The 22,861-nt window shown below is 42.3% G+C and overlaps 1 long non-coding RNA gene across 1 annotated transcript; it reads left to right on the top strand.

The window, feature by feature from the left end:
* Positions 1 to 3,447: 3,447 nt before the first annotated feature.
* Positions 3,448 to 18,079, top strand: LOC109368878. Its single transcript, XR_002117323.1, has 3 exons — positions 3,448 to 3,498; positions 15,484 to 15,659; positions 15,757 to 18,079. It is a non-coding gene; the product is annotated as an uncharacterized LOC109368878 (long non-coding RNA).
* The last annotated feature ends 4,782 nt before the right edge of the window (positions 18,080 to 22,861 follow it).

Raw genomic sequence — 22,861 nt, 5'->3', positions numbered from 1 at the left:
GCATAACCAAGGCATCCCAATGGTTCTGGAACAGAAAATATCCCAGAGATGGTTTTAGATCTCTTCAATCAATTGTATTGATCAAACAGCACTCAGGTATAAACTCTGAGCCAGATAACCCTAATTTGTTTATAAAAGTGTCTCTTTGAAGATAGTCTTAATTAAGTAGGAAAAAAATAGCATATAATTAAAGTGAAGAGAGCATCATAGACAGCTAAACAAATATCCCATCACTGAAGACTACTGGTGGAGTTAAACCTTTTCAAGCGAATGATTAGGGAATCACTAGATATAAAGCCATTTGTCCTTTGATCAAAGACTTCTGCTTGAGTCCCAACCAGACAACAGACAGCACCCTCATTTGGAGTATTCACTGAATAGAAATGAGTGCTTGCATGCAGTACACAGGAAAATTCAGTCTCCAAAGCGTAATTTAAACAAATGTTGGCATATTGCCCCACACCAGGGGCTCTGTTCCCAGCAGGGCTTCAAGTTGTTGCTGCTCTAACTCGAAGGTTCCAGGGCCAAAAGTTCACTCTGATCCCCTGCCTGCAGCCAGCACCTGCACCAAGCTAGGTTACAAATAAAACTGTATGAACACGAACATGAATAAATAGCATTTCAGCTCTCCTGTACTGCTGCACTGGGTGCTGTGTGTACACAGCCCGACTAGCTCCATTACGCCTGGTAGGAAAATATTATGGGCTCCAATTGCCCACTAACAGTTTCTCTCTGTCACAGAGCATTTAAGTCTGTTGGCTGATCATGCCTTGTTATTTAGTTTTTACAGTTCCTTTGAAGTCATCAATATCCCAGCTTCATTTTGTGGCAGAGTTAGCTCAGGGGAGAGAAGAAGAAATGCCTCATGCATCCATTTTCACAGCTAACTGCTTATTTGGAGTCGAATCCTGTAACCTTTAATCAAGCAAAACTGCTGTCCTTAGTGGGAGAGTGTGAAAATGCTCCAGGACATTTCTTTTACTTGTTTTCATCCTGATACTCCTTATTTGAAGATTACATATCCAGTAAGTGCAAAAATAAGGGTTTGTTTTTGTGTCTCTGCAAGAGTCATCTCATCTCAGGAAGGTAACTAAGTGGAGTGAATGCCTTTCCCATAGAGCACAGTGAGAGGTGTCCTGGCTGCGAGACTGTGTTGTGGGGCTTGCATTTCCATTCTTCCTATTAACTATTAATAATGATACATGCACTTTGAAGTATGCTCTGTTTACACATTAAAGAGCATAATGTAATGGCGATGACAGTGTATAAGGTAAATCTGGATTTGTAAACACAAGAATTCTAAATGATGAAGTTACAAGCAAAGCAATGCAAGAAGGAACTTGGTCTCTTGGGGTGCCTGCTGCTGACTTTTGGGATTATTGGAAGATCCTTGGCTAATTAGATTAAAATCACCATAACCCACAATTAAATTGTCATGGAAAAAAAAATGAATTCTAAGTAAAAATCATAGAGCCATAGAACAGCTTAGGTTGGAGGGGACCTTAAAAACCATTCAGTTCCAACCCCCTGCTACAAGCAGGGCGGCCAACCACCAGATCAGGCTAAATTAGGATGAGAGTCTTTTCGTAAACAACTTTTAAAAAGATGATTGTAGTAGCACTGTAGCATCACTGAAGTACAGCAGCACAAGTGAGATTTAAAAGACCAATACTATCCACTCAGTCTGTCAGTGTAAATTGTTTGCAAATCAAACTTCATGCCTGTAATGAGATCAGTGCTGTCTGTGTGGGCCAAGCTGTCTAACGTGTTCACACTTTGCTATTAGGTTAATGGGAAGCTTCAGTTCAGGGATTATGTCAGGAATAAATAAGGAACAATTTTTGCTGCACAGAGCAGTGGGATTTAATGAGAACATCTCTCCTGGCTCCATTTCTGCATCTTCCAAGTGGGAAGTTGTTGGCCTCATGTGGGAGGATGTTTTTCCTTTGGTAGATGAAGGTGACCCCATGATCAGCTGCTGTGCGGGGGATCATAGAATCACAGAACAGTTTGAGTTGGAAGGGACCTTTAAAGGCCATCTGGTCCTACTCCCCCGCATTGAACAGGGACCATCAGGTGCTCAGAGCCCATCTCCTGACCTTGAATGATGCCAAGCTGGAGTATTTCGATAACGCTTTGCCATCTACAGGCTGAGAAGCTTTCTTTGTACAATCCATCTATTAAGGAAGTCATTCCTGTTAGTATTGGTCAGTGTGATGGCTGATGAGGATGTCAGTCCGTCTGTGCACGGGTCTGCATAAGGCAGGCAGGTGGTGGTTAACACAACCATGTGCCTGGAGCTTGTGTTCTTTGCACTGTGGTCTCAAAGAAAAGGGCTGCTGGCTGGAAGACATGGAAGCTTTCCCAGAGGTCCAAATGACAGAACATGGCTTCTACTGTGGGACAGGAAGGTTGCTCTGGGCCACAGAAAAGGCTTGTAGAAGTCTAGGTAGGAGACATCAGCCACTCTTCCTTTGTCTGCTGATTGAGTAATCAATGTTACCCTCTGGGATCATTCTGCCCTTCTTGCTTCCTAGCTTTTCCCTTTTACATGCCTTACATGAGCCTCCAAGGAGCAAATATAGACAAACAAACATGCAAAAAATAAGAATTGGCAACTTCAAGTTACAAATGCCCAGGGAAGTGGGGGGGGTCACCATCCCTGGATGTGTTCCAGAGCTGGGAGATTTCCCACTGAGGGCTGTGGTCAGTGGGCGTGATAGGGGTGGGCTTGAGGATCTTAGTGGTCTTTTCCAGCCTTAAAGATTCTATGATTCTATGAATAAAAGTCTCTGCCTAGCTAGACCCTGTTAAGTGCTCCCACAGCTGCAGCTCTGCTTGGCCCTGTCCTGCCAGCTTCCAATTCAACAGTGAGTGGACGAGGGGCAGAGAGGTTGCCTGCCAGGAAGTAACTGCAGGTAGCAATGCTTTTTCTGTGTATTTTCCTCTTTTAAAAGCTTCAGAAGCCAAGGACGCTTCAAACTGGAATTTTTTAGGACCTATCAGAAAGGCAAAGTTACCAAGTACAGTGTATGATAAAATACATTTATAGTGTTTCCATATACAATTATTTAGCATGCAATGCAAGGAGTATACAAGAAACAAAGCAGGGAAATACTGCAGTGAAGGAAGGAGAAAAAGAAAGAAATGCAGACAACTCTAAGTTTATACAAAGTATTTTGCTGAATGCTATGCCACTCCTCGGTTCCTAATTTTGGAAGGATTTCTCAGGAGTAAGCTTCATGAAAACCACCAGAATAAGCGTGTGGTAACTGTTGACTCCTGGTCTGAACCACTGATTGAGCACCTGGGGAAAGAACCCGTTCAGCCCTGGGAGCACAGGTGAGGGCAATTCAGCTGTGTGACCAGAAGGGGTGGAGCCTGGCTGCACCTCTTAGACCTCATTTAAGGGCTGACTGCCGCTGGGGAAGGATTTTTTTTTCTGGATATCTCTTCTTTGTGGAGTTCTTCCCTATAAGCCTAGATCTTCAGAGATGGGTGAGCAGTCCTTTTTCCTTCTCTTATAACACCTTTCTGTTGTGCTAGTCCCTCTGTTATTATAGATCTTGTATTGCCTTTCCGTTGTGTTGATCTTTCTGATTGTTACAGTAAGTAAAACTAAATCCTATGGGAAAATGTATGAGCTGGGGAGCTGTACCAGCACGACCCCAGATTATCCCTTCAATAAAACTCAAGGATACCTCTGTGTCAATGCAATTAGGCAGCGACAAGCAAGAAAATATGTAGGCTTTCTTTAGGATTACAGTCATCCATGTGAGTGAGGAGCATAACAACTCACACAAGTAATTCAGTGTGGTCAGGGTTCCATCAGGAGGGAAATGTACTTGGTATCCCAGTTTGAAAAAACAAATAAGTTTAAAACAGCACATACACAAAACCCATGGCACAAGAATAGCTCTTTACCATTGCGCTCTGCTGGAAACAGCGAGCCTGCTTTGTGCAGGGCAGTCAGCAGGGTGTTCTATTTAAGGTTTCATTTATGGCTCAGCTGAAGGAAAACTCTGGATTTATTTATTTTTGTTGAGGTTAACTACACCTGAGTCAAATAACTTAGAAATAAATAATCTGGCACCATTATTCCTTTCTCCATTTGTGGCTTCGTTAGCATTCATTGCAAGGTAGAGGTGGTTCTTATTTTTGTTGCTATGGAAGTTTTGTCTTTAAGGCTCACCAGAGGAAAGAGTTTAAAATGTAAATAGGAGGTTGACTGAGAGGCACTGATTATTGCTACGTAAAGTGCATTATAATTTTGATCTCAATATACTTTTTTTTTTGTATCAGAATAGAAAATGAATCAAGTTTGAAAGTTATAACCAAATTGTTACATCAGGAAGGATTCTTTCAGTAATTATAAGATTTTTTTAAAAAAATTTTGGGAAGTATAAAAAATGGAGATGGCAGGGAGGACTGAATACAACTGACAGGCATTATAAATTCAGACACTAGAGATAAAAAGTAGGAAGTTTTTGTTGTTATTTATTACTATTTCTGTGCTTGAAAGAGGAACAACTTCTATCAAATGACACGATGAGCTCAAACTTTCGCGATTGTGAAGGATACTCCAAAAATTTGCCTTAAAGCTAAGCACATCTTGTTATACACATTCAGTATTATTGAGAAAAGAGTATTATTTTCTATTTGTAGATTTTGTACTGATTAAATAAGGAGTTTTGGAACAAATGCTGAAGGAACCTCATTCTTTACGTGCTGCATCTACAGCTCATTGCTTTTTTTGTTGTTGTTTTTCCAACTAGTAACTGTCCTAATCCCATGAGAAAAACACACAGCTCTGAATAGGCTGTGAAATGATATAATAATAATCTCCAGGACCCAACAGCTATGCATCCCTCCATGCATTATGCCAGCTGCTTGAAGGCAGGTAGGCAGGCAGGCAGACAGATCTATCGACCAGCGTAGGAGTTGGAAACCAGTCTGTAATATTGCCCTGTGCTGCTCTTGAAGCACAGCAAAACTGTTTGTTCAGAAACGTTCAAAGGGACTGTAACTAGATTTTATTATCTTCCAGCTGAAAATCTAAAGACTTTTAGCTCCTCAGATACGTAGACCATTTGTAGCAATTAAATTTCTGTGTTATTCTTGATTAGATCAGAGAGCTGAGGTAAGTGTTCAGAAAAATGCAATTCTGAAGTCCCTCTGGTACTCAACCAGATTTACGCTCTTAAGATGCTCAGCAACTTTTGTAAACAGATTATGAGCTCCTTGGTCACTTAGGGAACACAGCCATTTCTTGAGAAAATACCCTGAAATGCCCAATAACCCAGCAGTGCCATTAGCCACTATTATAAAATGAGAGAAAAAGGAGGGAAAAACATGTTTTTTCAGCCTGTTCACGGCAATGTGTCCTGGTTGTCCTGAGCACCTAGAGCCAGGCAGAAGGTAGTAATGCAGCATGGCCTGTTTGCACGTATCTGCTGGCTGAAGCACCTCTCTGTGCACTTCCGGTGCTCCTCTGCTTCCTTGCTCTGTTCCTGCCTCTGTTCTTTGCCTTCCTTTCAAACATTGTTTTTTTCAGTCTCCTTCAGCTCTTTATCTGGTAGATCCAATTCAATGCTAGAATTGGATTGGAAAATCTGGTAGAACCAATGCTAGATCCATTTCAGCGAGAGAGATACCTGCTACAATACTCTAAAACATTCTCCTTGCTTTAACATGGCTTTTGAAGCTACCTGCATTACCGTGGAATCATTGAATCATGGAATGGATGACTTGGAGGGACCTCACAGCTCCCAGCCCCAACCCTTGCTCAAGCTGCCCAAGGCCCATGTATGGCGATAGGCACCTCCATGGATGGAGCACCACAGCTCTCACAGCCTTCAGCTGATGCTTCTCTCAGAATCTTTTTGGTTTCTCTTGTTTATTTAGATGGGACATCAGGCCTGCAACCTTATTTTGTTTAATCACCGACGTAACAAACAAGTGTTTATGCATGATTTGCTCATTAGCAGCTGCTTCAAGCACCCCATCTCCCGGTAAATAATCCAATTTTAAAAATAATTGGGAAAATGATGTAGCATAATTAGCATTCAGAAATCTGTTTTAATCCATATGGCTCGAGGTCAGTTCGGGAGAAGTAATTTCAATTAGTCATTAATTGCAGGGGCCAGGGGAGCCCGCAGGTTGCACAGCCCTGTGGTATCGCCGCCCGCTGTGGCCGGGCCGTGCACAGGGAACGTGGTCTGCCTGAGAACACAGGTTTGACAACGATTCACTTGGCACAGCCTTTCTCTTTGATTTATTTCAGATGGAAGGATCTGATCTTGTACCTTCTTAAAGTTGGGGCAAGTTTAGCAATCTACTTCAATGAAGGCAAGATTAAAGCTTAAATGCTGGGTTAATGTGGGCTGACACGGTTACTGGAACTGGGCTCACTAGGGTATCTGTGGCTGTTCCATGTGTTTGTGTGCAAGCATGAGTGAAAGCGGAGTGCTAATGTTAATACCTTGGCCATACACCAACTGCAGTAATGCCACATAAGTAAAACTCACCCCAATGCCTCAGCTGGGAGAGCTCTTCACAGCCGTGACCATAATGCAGTTGATAAGTGACTCATTTGTTGCATTGCAGAAGTGGATACTCCTCTGTAGGAGCTGCTATTTGTTTTATTGGGATAAGCACCTGGCAAAGGAGGACCATTCAAAAGAAACTTCCAAGGAAACAAATCAGAACAGACATCACTGAGGTTAGAATTATCTTTATAAAACTGTCCTGTGCAGATGCGCGGAGATTTTTATTGCTATGCAAATGATTGTAATGTGTAAGTCTAACGGGCTGCAGTGGAGATGAATCACTCAAATTAACTTAATCACTATATATTCTGTGAAGGGGTTATCTGAGAGTCTCGTTCGGTATCATTGCTAATGGCTGACAAGTTCAGAACATTGTTTTGAGATTTGGAAGTCACAGAGTTTACATCAGACGGAGAGGTAAAATCCTAAAAGCACAACAGCCTGACGTTTTATTTTGGATCTTTCACTTAATAACTCCTTGGAGAAAAAGAATGACAGCGTTGGGATTTACATTCTCACTTCAAGGCATTCCACAATTCATCTCTCAGTGTTTTCTTAGTGTGAAATAGAATGACTTAGGATTCATAAGTAAATCCATTTCTAACTTTTCTGTGTGTACTTTTCAAGGAACATAAGATGTTATAATTATCATGCAGTTGAGTTGGCCAACATGGTAACATTCTTCCTCATTCATGTCATTTAAATTTAACAAAAACCTTTTCTGATACAGTGATGTTGCATAGCTGTGTGGAGCAGCTGAGGGAACTTGGGATGATTCCATATGGAGAAGAGGAGGCTCAGAGGAGACCTCATTGCTCTCTACAACCTCTGAAAGGAAACTGTAGGGAGGTGGAGGTTGGCCTCTGCTCCCAGGTAACAGCAATAAGGCAAGAGGTGATGGCCTTAAGTTGCACCAGAGGAGGTTCGGTTTGTGCATTACAAACAATTTATTCTCAAAATAGCATTGAGGCATTGGCACAGGCTGTCCAGGGAGTGCTGGAGTTCCCATCCCTGAAGGTGTTCAAGAACTGCAGGAATGTGGCACCAATGATCCTTCCATGAGCTCTCATTTTTACCTCTGTGTTAGATTTAATTGTACTGGCTGATATGTGGATTTATTGGATCAGCTGAGCAATATTCCTTAATGATGTAAAGTAGTGTAGGAGGGCAGAGCTTGAAGCAGAGGCTTGAGTCTTCAGGCTTAATGAGACAGCACACTTCAACATATCTATCTGAGTAGGGAGGGTTACTGATGGAAAGAGCACAACTGTGAGATCTGGAAATACAGCAGGAGATTTGGGGGGTGCAGGGCAAGGCCCAAATGCAGCAGAGAGGATGTGAAAGCTGGTCACAAGGGTTTTCATCGCTGGTGATCACCTTGTGCTTTAAAACCTATCAAGAGATTCTCAAGTACTGTGGCTGTGCTTCTTTATGGCTTTAAAACGGATGTAAATTTACATGCAAATTAGCTGTGGCCCTCCAGCTCTTGGCAATTTGCCACTGCAGCCTTCAGTGTTGCCCCTGAGCAGATCATCTTTTATGAGAGAGCCATCACTCATCCCACCATACTGTAGGAGGGTAATTTCCCTGCGGGAGGTGCGTGAAGAGGAGGAGCACAGCTCGCAGTGCTTCACTGCTGTAAGTGGGGAGAGGGAGCCAGGCTATTCCCAGGGTCTGGTTGGATGGCTGTTTTATTTCTAGGCTACTGAGCAACTGTAGGAATTGGATTAAAAGGATTAAACCAGTAGTTTTCTTGGAACTGAAATTCAGCATTCTTATGTATGTGCAAAGGATTGAGATCCTTTGACAAAACATACCATTTAACTGTGTTGTGTGCAATCCCTGACACAAATAGTTTATTTCTTCCACTTCCCTTGCTTGCTGGTTGAAATTACCAATCTGTAGAGAATGACACAGAAAAGTAACTCCTGGTGCTGAGACCATTGAAATAACTGATGGTCCCAAAATAATATTTTTGGGAGGAGTTTCTATATACGAGTAATTTGAATTGCTTACTGCTCTAAATTCCCAGTGTTTACTGTGTGATTGCTTGTTTTGGTGAAATGTTAATAATGCAGCAGTGCCTAGAAAGAGTCGATAATGAGGTAATGGGTATTTATGGGATAGATGTCCAAGCGATCCTTAGTGCGTGGTTATTTGAAAATAAATAGTGTATTGATTGAAGCAACTATGGAACTAAATGGTATTCCAACACGTGGTGATAGCTGATAATTACTTAGAAGCCATTTTTTGTTGTTAATACAGCAACTCTTCTATTTTTATTTTCTTTGTATAGAAAGGCAAGTCCACTAAGGGAAATATAATAATGATTTCCAGAGGTTTCTGTATCCGTTTGATAATTCTCCCTCTGATGAAAATACAATATTCATACATATTTCCTGTCACGGGAATATCTACATAGTCCCATTTCAATGCAGTCAATACCAATTTGAAGGAGGCTTTAAACAGCATTTAATGTTGCCCTATTATTAATACTCTATTAGTAGCACATAATCTTCTGTCTTGGGACAAATCAAGAGAATGCATCTCCAGGAGTGTTCCAAAGGTAAAAATGTTCACCAGGAACCTTAAATTTGAGGGTGAAATCATCCATGCTAGTATTTGGGAACTTTGTGTGAGATTTTCACGTGCAGAAATAGGAAATCAGCCATTTATACAATAAAGATGTAAATGAGAAATAAGCTGTTTGGGCAAAATGTAACATTACTTCAGAAGGAAGGCGCTTTAGAACTGAGGTTCAGGGAGAATGAATGATTCTTGGCCAACAAAATGCCTCGTGCCCTGCTGATGCTACACAGACTGAAGGCTTTAATTTTTCCCAAGTGGCTTATTTTGGGGTAAATAAATGAAAGTTATAAGAAGGATGATAAAGTATAAAAGGAGAGGATTATCAGATGAATGGATTTTCCTTTTTGATTTGATAGACCCTGAATCAAGTTTTTGTTTTGTTGTAAATCAACAGATAAAATTCCTGCACAGAGGAAGAGCAGATATAATTTATGGGGTCAACAGCAAATAGGGGGGAAAAAAAAAAGACTAAGCTTTGAGAAGTCTGCGGTGGTTTGAACAGTAAATTAAGTAAATTAAGAATCCAGTTTCAGTCAAAAAATATAGCAGTAACTTGCTTGGGATTTTTTTCCTGTCAAAATAACCAATTCAAAATTAAAAGTTGAGTTTTAACTAACAATACCCTGGGCTGCAGCCAGAGGAGCTGGGGTCTACCAAAGATTTGGGGCTGCAATCAGGGGAACTGATGTTTACCAAATATTCAGAGCTATAGTCAGGGGAGTTTGGGTTTACCGAAGATTTGGGACGCTGGGATTTTTTTTTTTAATGAAATACTTGGCATTTATGTTAATCAACAGAATGGTAGTTCCAAGTATTTGGTATTGACTCACGTGAAAGGATTTAAGTATTGACACCCAAATCTGTTCTCAGCATGAAGATGATGATCTGTCTCTCTCTGTCCTGCCTTAGAATCAACACTTCTACATTATTAACACCATTCCCTTCTAAACTGGTTTGAAGTTTGGAACATGCAGAATAAAGAATTCTGGGGGTGTTCTCAGCCTCCAAAGCACGGCATACCCAAGTGTAATGCAAAGCCTCCTCTACCTGCCTTTCCCCTTAGGCTTAATAACACTTGCCACTAGGTGACAGCTAAGAAGACCACAGTATCTTCTCTTGTAGGCATTTCTTTTAAGTGCAATTGGAGGCATAAAATCTATAGTGATCTGTGCCCTAGTCTCTTTATTATTCACCAGATCGTTTGTAGTTGTTGTTCTCTATGTTGTGAGCTTCCGAGCTACTGAATCATGAAGTTAAATCACATTTAATTGCCCGCCTGCAGCATCAGAAAGCAAAAAGTTGAATCATTTATTCACTTACAAGCACTCTATACACAGCACTCCCAACTTGCTACATTTAAGAACAGCTACCTTAATACCTGTTTGGGTAAAACAAAAAGGAGCATAGCACAAACTTGGAAGCATTTCCCAAACAGCAGGGGTAGGAAGGCAGGAGGGAGCCCACAAGTGTACCCTGTTGGTAATCTGAAGGACACATCAGTTTTTGCATAGGGGCAATTTTTGAAGCAGTTATAAAGCCAGCTCAGTTTCTGTAATTGCTAGCACAGGTCTGGCAGTGCTGCCTGCAGCGGGTGCACCATCACTGCTGTTTATTGATCCCTGTGATTCACTGGTTTTGCTCATGGGCATAAGCCAGTGCTTTCAGCAGATCAGCACAGTGGTGAAAGGATCAATTACTGCTTCCCCCTTCCTGATCCATTTTAATCGTGGTATCAAAGATGGAGTAATCCTTTCTCAGGTTAGAAGATGCATTTGAAGCTGGGACAAAACTGCCCTATAGAAGCAGAGAGGCTCTGCTATGCAGATCTGGAGGAAAACCTCCCGATTCCAAGACCAACCTGAAAGCAGCAGCCAGCGACACCGAGCTTAGTTTAAATTGTTACAACCAACTCAATAAATAAAGCGGTTCACTTCCCTCACCTCTCCCTTGGCAGCAGCTGAGAGCTGAGAGCAAACCATCTCCGCAGGACAACGGCGCTCCAGGGAAATTATTAAGCTCAGACTCACAGCCTTTATTTTGACATTCGAGAACAACCCAGAGTGCAGATGTGTGAGGGCTGATCTCATTTCAACATTAGCTGTGCCCTCTTTGTATTTCTTTCTTTTTCGTTGGGTTTTGGTTTTGCGTTGGTTTGTTTTGTTGGTTTGTTGTTTTTTTTTTTAATTCTTTTTCCCCTTATGTTTTTCAGAGTGTTTAGAGAAATAATTCCTTTAAAAAAGACAAGAAAAAAAAAATAGTCTTCAGAGCACAGCTGCTGGTTGTTGTGATTAATGGAGAGGTGTAATTAGAGGCAGCAGAGAGCTCTGATAGCAGCTTGCCAGCATGCAGGAGTGCTGCCTATACCAGGGTTGATCTTTTTGCTCTTCTTTCTTTTTGTTGTTGTTTTATTTTTGTTTTCTTCTCTCCCTTAGAGGATTGTTCTCTCTGTTTTAGCAGTGCTGGATATTAAGGTTTTCATCCTTCCAATGTGGAAGGTTGTTCTGTATTCTCTGAGGCTTTTCTGGCTACTCTCCTATTGGGGGAACTGCTATGCGAATCACCAGGAGAGCAGGAGGGAAGGGAACTTCAGGAAGGGAACACTGTCAGGACGGTGCCCTCAGTGCCAGGCAAACCCCTCATCTTTTCTTGCCTAAATTCCTCTCTGTCTTTCAATCCTGAGAACCATTCCTAGGAATTTAAAGCTAAGTAGTCCTTATGATCTTGCACTGCAGGTTTCTTCCCTCTGCAGAAGGCACTTTGCCCCTGGACTAATGCTCCCCTTCCAGACAGCCTCATGTTTGAAAGTGGGGAGACTTGGAAGTGGATCTGGAGAATCCAGAAAGCAGTTTTGTCCGGGAAACTGCTTAGGAAATGCTACTGCTCAGCTGCCACTCCAGAGGTGCAAGAAAGACAGAAGGAACTGAGGTATTTCCTGCTCCCTCTGGGTTGTAAATAAGAGAGAGAGTACAAGGGAGAGTGGGTGGTGACCATCATCTGGAGATTAACTGCATTAATGCAAGAGCTACAATGGAGGCATTTCTCAGAAGCAATGCACAACTTGCCCCAAAGCCCTGACCCAGCAACGAGGACAGCTGCTGTGGGCAGGAGGAGTTGGGTGCATACAGAGGACAAAGCGGTTGTAACGTGGGCACCTGTGTCCCGCAGCTGCTGGGAAGGTGAGGCGAGGGCTCCCTGCCCTAATTAATTTGCAGTGACCTGGAGATAAATCAAGGCTGAATGCATGCAGATTGCCTGAGCTTTGAAATCACATTTCAGGCACGTAGCTGCTCAGTAGCTTTTAAATGGGGCTCTGGTAGCACAGCCTTGCAGTGAGAGCATGCTCCCATGGCTGCTGCTGAGCTGCTGCTTGATGCAGGTGGCACACCTGCAAGGTTTGGGACCAGCTGCCAGATTAACTCACTGCTTGCTCATGGGAACTTAGTTATCTTGATGGAAGGCCTTCCCAGGAGCCTTTGCATTTTGGCCAGTGCAGTGTGATTTCATGCTGTGCTGTGGGAACACTGGGAGATGCCAACCAAAGGTAAACCACATTGTGGGGCTGTGGCATTAGACCTCATCTCAGCCTCTCACCTGAACCCAATGGCCTCACGCTATGTAGAATAAGCACAGGTAGTTCTGGGCACTTTAATTTCTCACGTTGTCCTTCAAAACTGGCAAAGTGTCCTTGTTTAATTTGGTATTTAACTGAAATCACAACAGTTGGCTCTTTGGTATTAGGGATGTTAAATTAAAAAGGCCTCTGTGTACACAAATTGGGTAACACATCCTGCCACCTCATTTACATCCACAGATGGGCAAAAATCCCAAATCCTCACACGTATGTTTAAAGGTGGTGGATCTGTGACTGAGGTAATGTGAAGATGGGAGCACTGAGTGGAAAAGGAACACATGTAAATAAAGTAATTAGAAAAGGATTGTCAGCGTACAAGGGGGAGATGGGTGAGTATAGGAGAAGCAAAGCAAAATGCAGATTCCCTGAGATGGGAACGTGCAACAGGTGCTTGGATGGCAAACAGTCAATAGTAGATGACTTTCTGGGAGTCTTACAGTGAAATGATGTCATGCTGCAGACAGAGGTAATCTAGTGGACAAAGATAGGTGCCTTTAAAAATTAAGATGTACAGAATGAGGTTATTGGAGGTGGAGCTGGCATGAAACTGCAGAGATGGATGAAGAGGTATCAACAAAGAGGGAACATGTAGGAGAAAAAAGCAGCACATTATGTGCTCCCTGTGGAGAAAACTATTATGACTTTTAGATAACTTCAGTAGTCCAAATACTTGAGATACTGTTATCGGGAGAAGAAGCTTGACATACAGCACAAGATAAAGGCAAATCAGAGCTCATAACTTCTGTAATAGCATCTCACCTCTGTAAGGCAACGCTGAGAAATTTCAGATTTTGATCTCTTTCCTCGTCCTGGGTTTGTTCCAACATGCTGGGAGTCAGCACACTTTGATCCTCGGCGTGCAATTGGGATTGTGTTTTACATCTAAAATGAGGCAACCTCTTGGATGAATGTGGTTGGTGAAACAGAAATATGAGTGGGTAAACTGGAACTGGAGAGAAACGAAGTATTATGAAGTATTTTTGTTTTGATTTACTATGAAGCTCTTGTCTCTTCCAGCCTCATCTATTTTGTGATTCTATAGATTGCGTTTCTGTGTCGTTACAGACTTATATAAGCTACTCTAACAAATGGTATACTTTGCTACTTCTGTCCTTCTCCTCTTATCTAGAGGTCTTTTTCATCCTCAGTGATTCTTTGGTTACCTTATCTACTTCCATTTTCTATGTCTTTTGGGATCTAAATCCTATTGTGGGTTTTTCCATAATTAAGGTGGCAAATAATAATAAGGACTGAGTCCATAATAAATAGAAACATAGAAGAGTTTGAGTTGGAAGAGACCTTTACAGGCCATGTGGTCTGACTGCTTTGCAGTGAGAAGGGACACCCATAGCTCAGCAAGGTGCTCAGAGCCCTGTGCATCCTGACCTTGTGTGTCTTCATCACTTAGCTGGAAAAATAATTCTGTGTCTCACTTCTCGCGTTCTGGCTGGAATGGCTGGATTACTCTGTAGGTTTGATAGTACTTTTTTTGGTTTTGTCTGTGTTTTGATAAAGGTGGTAAGGGAAAACCAGCTTGAGGAGATGGGTGCTACAGCTCTGAGTGGGATGAGGTCATCCTCCCCTCCCTGTGGTGTGTGCCACTCGCTGGCTGTGCTGTCTGTTGGGTCTGTCTCCTGTTCTCATGGTGGGGGAAAATCCTGGAGAAAGCAATGCTAAGGAGGTATTAAACTAAAATGTTCATTTTTAAGTAGTGGTTCATGTTTATTGTATAATTAATAGGTAAAAGTCCTTTAATTAACATTAAGAATTGAGAGAAGATTAGAGGAAAAATACCCTATTACTGCTTTCTCTAATCCACCCATAATTGTGTACCAAGCTATCAGCAAAGCACTTAAAACCTAAAAAAGCCTTAGTAAGAAGCAGAAGGCAATTGTCCGCTTCAGCATCTCAGGCATTTGGGCACGGACACGATCCAGCTATGGATGTCTCTTATGCTGTGCTCACAGTGTTCTTGGCAGCCCTGAGCAGTTTGGTGGCCGCACAGCTTGAGCTCTCCGAGCCAGGCTGAAATGCAGGAACCTCTGCTGAGGATGGAGGACGTTCTTTCCCCTGTGATAGCCATAAGGTTGTCCTTGGTTGCCGGCAGTGATCTGCCCCTCTGTATTAGAGAGGGGATAAATTTCAGCAGGTTTGCGTCACTTTTTCCTTAAGTTCGGAGAAGGCGAAGCTCTCCAGTGAATTAATTAATTTCACTCAGTTTTGACAGACTGCTTAAATCAGCTTAGAAGTGCCACAGCTGAGTAAACCCATCTAGGAGTTTATGATTGCTTCTTTTGGAAGGACCTGCTCAATACCAACAGCCGCAGTGACTGTGCAGCAAGGAAAACTGCTTAATTAAATACTGGTTACAAGAGCAGACAATATGTACAGTTCCTACAAGGAAATTGAGATGAAGTTTTCAAGACTGATATAGATCCCTTTTTTTTTCCTTTTTTTTTTTTGCTTAGATTTTTCTTTAAGTAACATCTTAGAAAGTGATGCAGTTTTTGCATCTGAACAGATCCCTCTGCCTTTAAACTCTCAGAATAAATTTTCATGCACTGTATTTTTATTATGATAAAAAGAAAATCTAAAATGCAGACACCTAAAAATTAAAGATAGGAATAGCATTTGCATTCTCCTTTCAATTACTCTCATGTTTTCCTGAATCTCAGTGCATAATTGTAGCAGCCAACCTCGTTGACCTGTTTTTAGGTTTTAATTGACCAGAGGCCTGCTGATGGTGTGAGCTCTCCAGAAACCCCCTGTGGTAGCAACAGAGAAAATTTTGCCATCTTCTGGTTGCTTTTCCATTTCGAGTCATCTTAAGAAGGTCGTGAAAGTCTTAGAAAATCAGGCGACAAACCACTGACAAGTGAAGAAGGCCCTTTGTGAGTTTAAATATGGGAAAGGATGCTATGGCCAAAAAAAAAAGTGAATCCCAACATACTACACAATGAAATTATTTCATGTTGCTCATTGTTTCAGGTTGACGGATTACTGTGGCTGTGAGTTTCTGTCACTATGAGGCAGAGTTAATGCAGATGACAAAGCAATCCAAACCTGCACACCACCTTGGGGAGCCTTGGCAATTTGCATGGCTAAGCAAAGATAAGACTGGATCTGTGCCTCCTAGCTGCTGTTGGGGGATGTTTCCATCAGCCCCACTGGAGTCCAGATTTCATCCAGGATGGTTTTGAAGATCTTTTGACTAAAGCAGACCCAAAGGAAAGGTACAGCAAGAGGCAATAGCTGCTAGCAGATGAGTGTGTGGAATGTGGCCCTGGGCTTACACTGATGCTTTGCGTTGCCACGAGTGTTTTCATTATTTTATTTGGAAAAAAAAACAATCATTGCTGGTTTTAAACTATAGTGAGAACTGAAAAGTAAAGGTAGCATTAATGTAATGCTATTCTTTTATCCAGTAATTATCTAATAGATCCAAAAATAGTAAGGAGCTGGATGTGCTGCTTTGCCAGCAGCAGAGGGACAGGTTCTGCAGAGGCTCTGCCCTCCTTGGTGGCTTCAAGACTCACTGGGGTATTGCCCTGAGCAGCATGGGCTGGCCCAGCCTGGGCTGTATGGAGAAGGTAATTTGCTAAACACAACTGAAAAACCATGGATATTTTGAAGTCTTGCTCCTGCTTTGCATATACCACTTTTTTTTTTTTTTCTCACCTATACCTGACCTCTATTGTAAGACCTGAATGGGGCCATGAAAATACGAAGGGAAGACATTAAACTGTTATGGTCCAAAATGATCTATTTATTTTGGTGAGGCTGCCAAGCTGCAAATTGTGGCCCCATCTGTGCTGCAGCCCCAGCCAGGCGTCTCAGCTCATTGGGATGGGCGTTTAATGAGAGCTGAAAGGGTGATTGTGATGCCAGAGAACTCGCTGGGAAAACATGGGAGGCTCTCAAAAACTGGGAGAAATACAAGGTTACAGCGAGGCTTGTGAGCATCTTGCTCCACCAATTCCTTAAACACTGTGGGTTTGTGTCTCAAACAGATGCAAAACAGAGGTGACCCTCCAGTAAGGGTTTGGAGGTGAAATGTCTGCTCAGATTGTAGAGGGAAGTTCTTTCCATCCACTGAAAGTGGCACAAATGCAGCTTGACACTGGGAGGTATGACACAGCAGCAACTGGGGATGTGTTGGTATCAGAGCAGAGGCAGAGTCCAACATTTCTGTAGTAGTTTGTGTTTGAAGCAATAGGGCACAGCAGCCGGTGGAGGGCTGCGAGCAGTCATTTGGCTGAAGCAATGAGCCAGAAAAATGCTCTGCAAAGAGGGATGGCTGCAAGTGAGGTGACAGGGGATTTGTGAGGGTCAGAGAGATGCTTCTGCTGGTCCAAGGCAGAGATTAATCAAGAGCAATACGAGCGTTTTGCAGAGAGGTTAAAAAACAAAACGTTTAGATCTGCTTCCTGAGGAAAATGTTAGAAATGTTGTGCAGGAAAAGGCATGGAGCTGTTCCTACCTCCAGCAGGACTAATGAGAGAACCTCTCTCCTCGCATCTTGGTTAATACAGCTTCTGGGAAGCTAAGGCAATATTAAATGGCTGTATGTGTGTAAGAGATCATAACTTCATCTCCCTTTATTTATCCTCATTTAACTCTTTAGGATGCTTTAAAACTGTAACAGTGTTCTGCGAATGATGCAGTACTGAAGATACAAAAGATACAACCAAGTACTGCTGATCAGGGCTGTGAACAACACAGCTGCATTGAATAGATTTGTTTAACTACCTTGAGTCCGATTAATACCTAATTGTTCATTAGAAATCAAATAACTTGTGTTTAAAATTTAAAAATATTTGGGAATTAAATATTAATGAAACAGAGGCTACTACAGGTGCTCTGTCAATTTAGATACTTGGCGTGCCAATTTGTATTTCTATTTATTGCAAGAAAATGAAACGACTCAAAGGAGTGAATGCTTCCTCTATGTACAATTCGCCCACAAAGTGAATCAGTGAGTGGCATTGGTGTCTGCTGTATATAAGAGTTACTAATACAGCTGATTGCTGTGTTCCAGGCTGTGTAATAAAGACAGTTCTTCATAATAGTCTCTGCTACAATAAAGAAGTATGATGAAGAATTTAGGACGCATTATTTTTAATAACGGAAAGGAAGGCATTTTTTTGCTCCATACAAAGGCTTTTGTTTCTCTCCTGTCTGTGAATATGAGGTCCCTTAGCAGTGCCCACAGTAATGAGTCTCTGAGTAATGAATGGTTGGCAATAAAGTGATGAGGCAAACAAGGCGATGTAATCTGGTATTATCTGATCACTGATGGAGGCGGGAGCAGGTCTGCTGCTGCCTCTGAAAGAGCTGAAGTGTCACTCACATCACAGCACATCTTCAGAGAGTAACTCTGAACTGCCACCATTCAGTATCTTAGAGTCTGTGTGAAATGAATTTGAAGTCATCATAGAATGGCCTGGGTTGAAAAGGAGCACAATGATCATCTGTTTCCAACACCCTGCTATGTGCAGGTCGCCAACCAGCAGCCCAGGCTGCCCAGAGCCACATCCAGCCTGGCCTTGAATGCCTGCAGGGATGGGGCATCCACAGCCTCCTTGGGCAACCTGTTCCAGTGCCTCACCACCCTCTGGGTAAAAAACTTCCTCCTAATATCCAACCTAACCCTCTCCTGTCTTAGTTTAAGACCATTCCCACTTGTCCTATCACCATCCACCCTTGTAAACAGCCATTCCCCCTCCTGTTTATATGCTCCCTTCAAGTACAGGAAGGCCACAACGAGGTCTCCCTGCAGCCTTTTCTTCTCCAAGCTAAACAAGCTCAGTTCTCTCAACCTTTCTTCATAGGAGAGGTGCTCCAGCCCTCCGATCATTTTCGGGACTCTCCTCTGGACCCAATCCAACAGCTCTGCATCTTTCTTGTACTGGGGGCTGATCACTATTTATATTCTTAAAAGAAAAAGATACGTTCATCAGAAGGTAATAAATTGAAATTTAAAAGCACAGACTGATGAATAACGATGAGGAGTAGGAATAACGGTTGTAGAATCACTGGAGTCCCCCCAGCATGCACTTAGTTCCTTATTCCTCCATGAGTGTTTATCAGGGAAATGTTTCCTCCCCAAGTTTTTTGGCGATTTTGCAAAATTGCACTGCCGCCTCCTTCTTCCTTTGCCTCAATCCCATTTTAGATCATCTCTTGATAAGTTAAGAAACTTCTCTTGGAGTGGCTACAAAAGGCTATGGGAATTCCACAGCTGGGTCAGCAGCATTTGTTCTGAACCCACGTTCACCTCCTGAAACTGCTCTGTTTTTGCCTGTGATGAAGTGAGCTTCTGAGGGATCCAAGCCTGCAGCCAGGAGCAGCTGGGGGAAGAGCTGCCTCTCTTCATTTCCCACCAATTTTAGTGCCATTGAATGTACTCAGTATCTTGTAACACCATGTTCTACTACGGGGAGGGGGAGGGGGGGAAAAGGTTAATGGCACTCTGAGCAAATATTTAGTTCCTTGATGTAATGCATCTGAATTTTGAGCCGGCAAACTATCCCTTCAATCCACTTATCAGTATTTTTCTCTGTCTTTCTAGCTACAATTATTTTCTCATCATTTCACTGGTCTTCCTTAATTTCATGGATTGCATGATGGAACAGAAAGTACGTTCTTGTTTATTCAAGAGAAAAATTACACTAGCACTTTTATTGCGTGTCTGTATAAGCAAATCCTTAGAGGATGTGATTTCTAAAGTGTCTTCATACATAAAGGAATTATACATAAAAGAGTACCGTATATTCATTAGCAGATTATATTTCTTTGTCTTGATTCAGAGCTGATGCAAAAATAGCCTTGCTCTTAGGTTTAAATTACGCTTTAATTAGGTTGTTATAAACTCACCTGTGACTTTATTAATCTTGCAAAAATAATGGTTGTTTTATGTACACGGTGGCTGGGGAATAGTAGTTTGTGTTTGTTTGAAATGCCTGTTTCGTTAAATTAAGTGCTTAAAGTCATTAAAGACATTTGGGGGGATGTCTCAGCTTTAGTCCATTAGTAGGAAGAGGCACAAGAAGGTTCACATAGATACTTTCTTATTGCCCATAAATCTGCTCTTATTACAGCTGTAAACTCTGGGATGTAGTTTTATGATTCCCTTTTCATTGAAAACTGTATAGGCTATTACTGATGCTGGAAACAGATATTTGAATAAGAGCAATTTGGAATTTTGGGTTTGACTGCATTTAATTGTGAATTATGTTGAAGCTACTGTCCTCATTATCTTAAAAAGTATTTAATTAAATATAAGCATCCAACTGTGTGTCTTTTCAAAGAGCCAAAATGTTCAAAGACCTGGAACAGAAGGGCTCTATATATGTATGCAAGTATCACAGGGTTTGCAAAATCCATCTCTCCTCAGTTTTCTTAGAATTTTCTTCAAGTGTTTAAGTTGCAGCTTTAATGATTATTTTATTTGCCTTTTCTTGTGTGTATTTTGAATTCTTGAAACAATAAGCAGCACTTCTGGGATCTCAGCACAGAGAATTGTATTTGCCATATGATCTTTGGAAGGTCCACCTTCCAAAACACTTGAGCTAGCAAGCAATGCGAATGAGCATCAAGGACAGGGCTCAGCTATGCAAACATCCTGGGCAGAGGAACACAGAGACCTGAGTCCTGTCCCACCACAGAAGGGGAAGCAATCCAGTATGCCCAGACTCTTCTGTCCTTTGCCACAAAGTCTGAGCTCTTTCTCTCTTGATTTTTCTTCTCTGGTCTCTCCTAATTACTTTTCCTCCCCTCAGAGAAATTGTCCTTCTTCCATTTTCACTCCTGTCCCTATCTTTGCACCAAATTGATAACAGATCCCTATCCAAATCTCTCTCCAATCACTCTCTGTGGTTTTTCACAATTATTCCCCATCTCTTCTGTCCAAACTTCTTTCTTTTTCCCTCGCTGCCTTTTAACTCATATCTTCTCTCTTGGGTTTCTCATTTGTCAGTGTCCCTAATCTCGCCTTTTCTGCCAGTCTCCAGGATGAGCTTATCTCTTCTTTCCCGCTGCCTTTCCTTACCCAATTTCTCCAGAAATCTGTCTCTTGATTGCTCTTCCCTTCCCCCATAACAGTGACTCCCAGTCTCTTAGCTCCGTCAGTCCCCATTCCCCTCATGTGTTCACAGACCGTGTGAGTCTGTGCCCCCTCGGATGCGCCAACACTGAGCCACTTACACAAACCAGCGAGAGTTCAGCTAAGGCTTCTGCCCCAGACTTCAGGCATGCCTCTGAGTTAATGACTTGAGTTAAAGAATCAGCATTAACTTTGAATTTTCTGGCTTTCGACTTTTCTTCGCACAGCTTGACATTTTTGTAATGCTTTGTTTTTCTGGTACTTCAGAAAAAAAACAGATGGGGAATAATGTCAGTGCAGAATGCATAACCTTCGCTTCGGCATGCCTGCCACCCCATTTTCAGCTCTTGGGGTTCATTAACAGTGCTGTTCCCTGTGTACTGGAGGCCCTCCTGGCATCGTGTTCCATGAGCACCACCTCTGAGCACCATCCTGAAGCCTGCAAGACTGCCTTGGGTAGGTGGCAGTTGTGGACCGGTCATCCTGGGAGGTGATACCTTGGGTACGTGGTAGCCATGGACAAACTGCCTTGCAGAGGTGCCATGCAGGGTAACTGGCAGCCATGGATGGGCTGCCTTGGAGAGGTGACATCATGGGTAGCTGGCAGCCATGGGCCCTCTGAGGAGGGAACGTGCTGCCTCCCAGTTGTGAGAAAGAACAGAAGAGAGTCAAATAACTGAGGTGACACTCTGAACGACAGCCAACAGGGAGGGGACAGCCCATGGGAAAAGTGGAGAATTGATTCCTTAACCTCCTAGATGCATCTCACTGATTTTTCGCAGTACCTTGACAGAAACCAGATAGTACAGTGATAGCTAATTTAAAGGTATCAATAGACAGTCACATCCCAGTCTCCCGAATCTCAAATCTTTTCCTTAGTCACACAATCACCGTGTCCATCCTCAGCTACCCAATATGCTTAATCTCCGTAATATTATACACGTCTGTTTTGAACTGTGACAGATTGAGGCCATGCAAACCGTTTCAAAGGTGTGATCTAACTTGGTCTTTTCTAGGAATGATTTCAAGTAATTACATACATGGATGCAACTTTGCCCAAAGACATTTTCTATCCGCTGTGAATATTTGCTGAAGGGATGAGGCTCCGCTAGCCCCCCAGTGGAACACACTGGGCTGTATCTCGCTAGTCAGAGGGAGGCTGCTTAGCTCCTCCACATCCCATCTCAAATTCCTAGAGGAAGCAAGTGGAATTGAAAATGCTTTATTTGAAACTGAACTGAACACCATCGGCTGCATGTTTAAAAGGAGTGAAATCAATTTGATCTGAAAAAATGGCGATAATGTGATTGGGGGTTAAAGTATTATCAAGTCCTCATCAAATGCAATTAGAGAGAGAATACTCATGTTTTGAATAGCATACCTTTAATCTTAAAATATTTCAGAAGCTCAATATGTATGGTTTTTGCTCTGCATTTACAGGAAAGTTCCAGCCCAGGTTAATAATATAGTGGCAGTACTTCACAATGCGCTCCAGTGTACAGAAGTAGCTATTAAACTGTCAACAGCACTAAAAGATGATATTTTGATGGCAATGGATAGGAACCCCATCTTCCTGCTTGTGCTACTCAACATTTCTGTAGCTTTCAAGCACAGTCAACCACAATTTGTCACTGACTTGCATACGTGACATTGGCTGAATAGGTAGTTTGAGCTACAACTGTGTCAATCAATTTTTCAGGCAAAACTTGCATAGCATCAATAGACAGCTGTCCCCTTTTCCTTCTCTGTAGCTCTTGATTGCTCTCATTTCTGTTCATCATCTACCTGGAGACCTCTAGAGAAGGTGCAGGCCATGCCAACTTCCTTGCTGAAGCTGTTCGCTGTTACTGACCTGAATAATCCCCTCCACAGCTGCAGCCTGAGATATCATTATATACACAGAATGAAGATCAAATTCAGTCTTGGTACCTCCTGAGGGAAAATGTTTCAAAGGACTGAATTGGCCAGCATCTGACTGGCTATCTTCTC

This window comes from Meleagris gallopavo, chromosome 8 (genome assembly GCF_000146605.3).
Source record: "Meleagris gallopavo isolate NT-WF06-2002-E0010 breed Aviagen turkey brand Nicholas breeding stock chromosome 8, Turkey_5.1, whole genome shotgun sequence".
Classification (NCBI taxonomy): Eukaryota; Metazoa; Chordata; class Aves; order Galliformes; family Phasianidae; genus Meleagris; species Meleagris gallopavo.
This window is presented reverse-complemented; position numbering and strand designations above follow the sequence as displayed.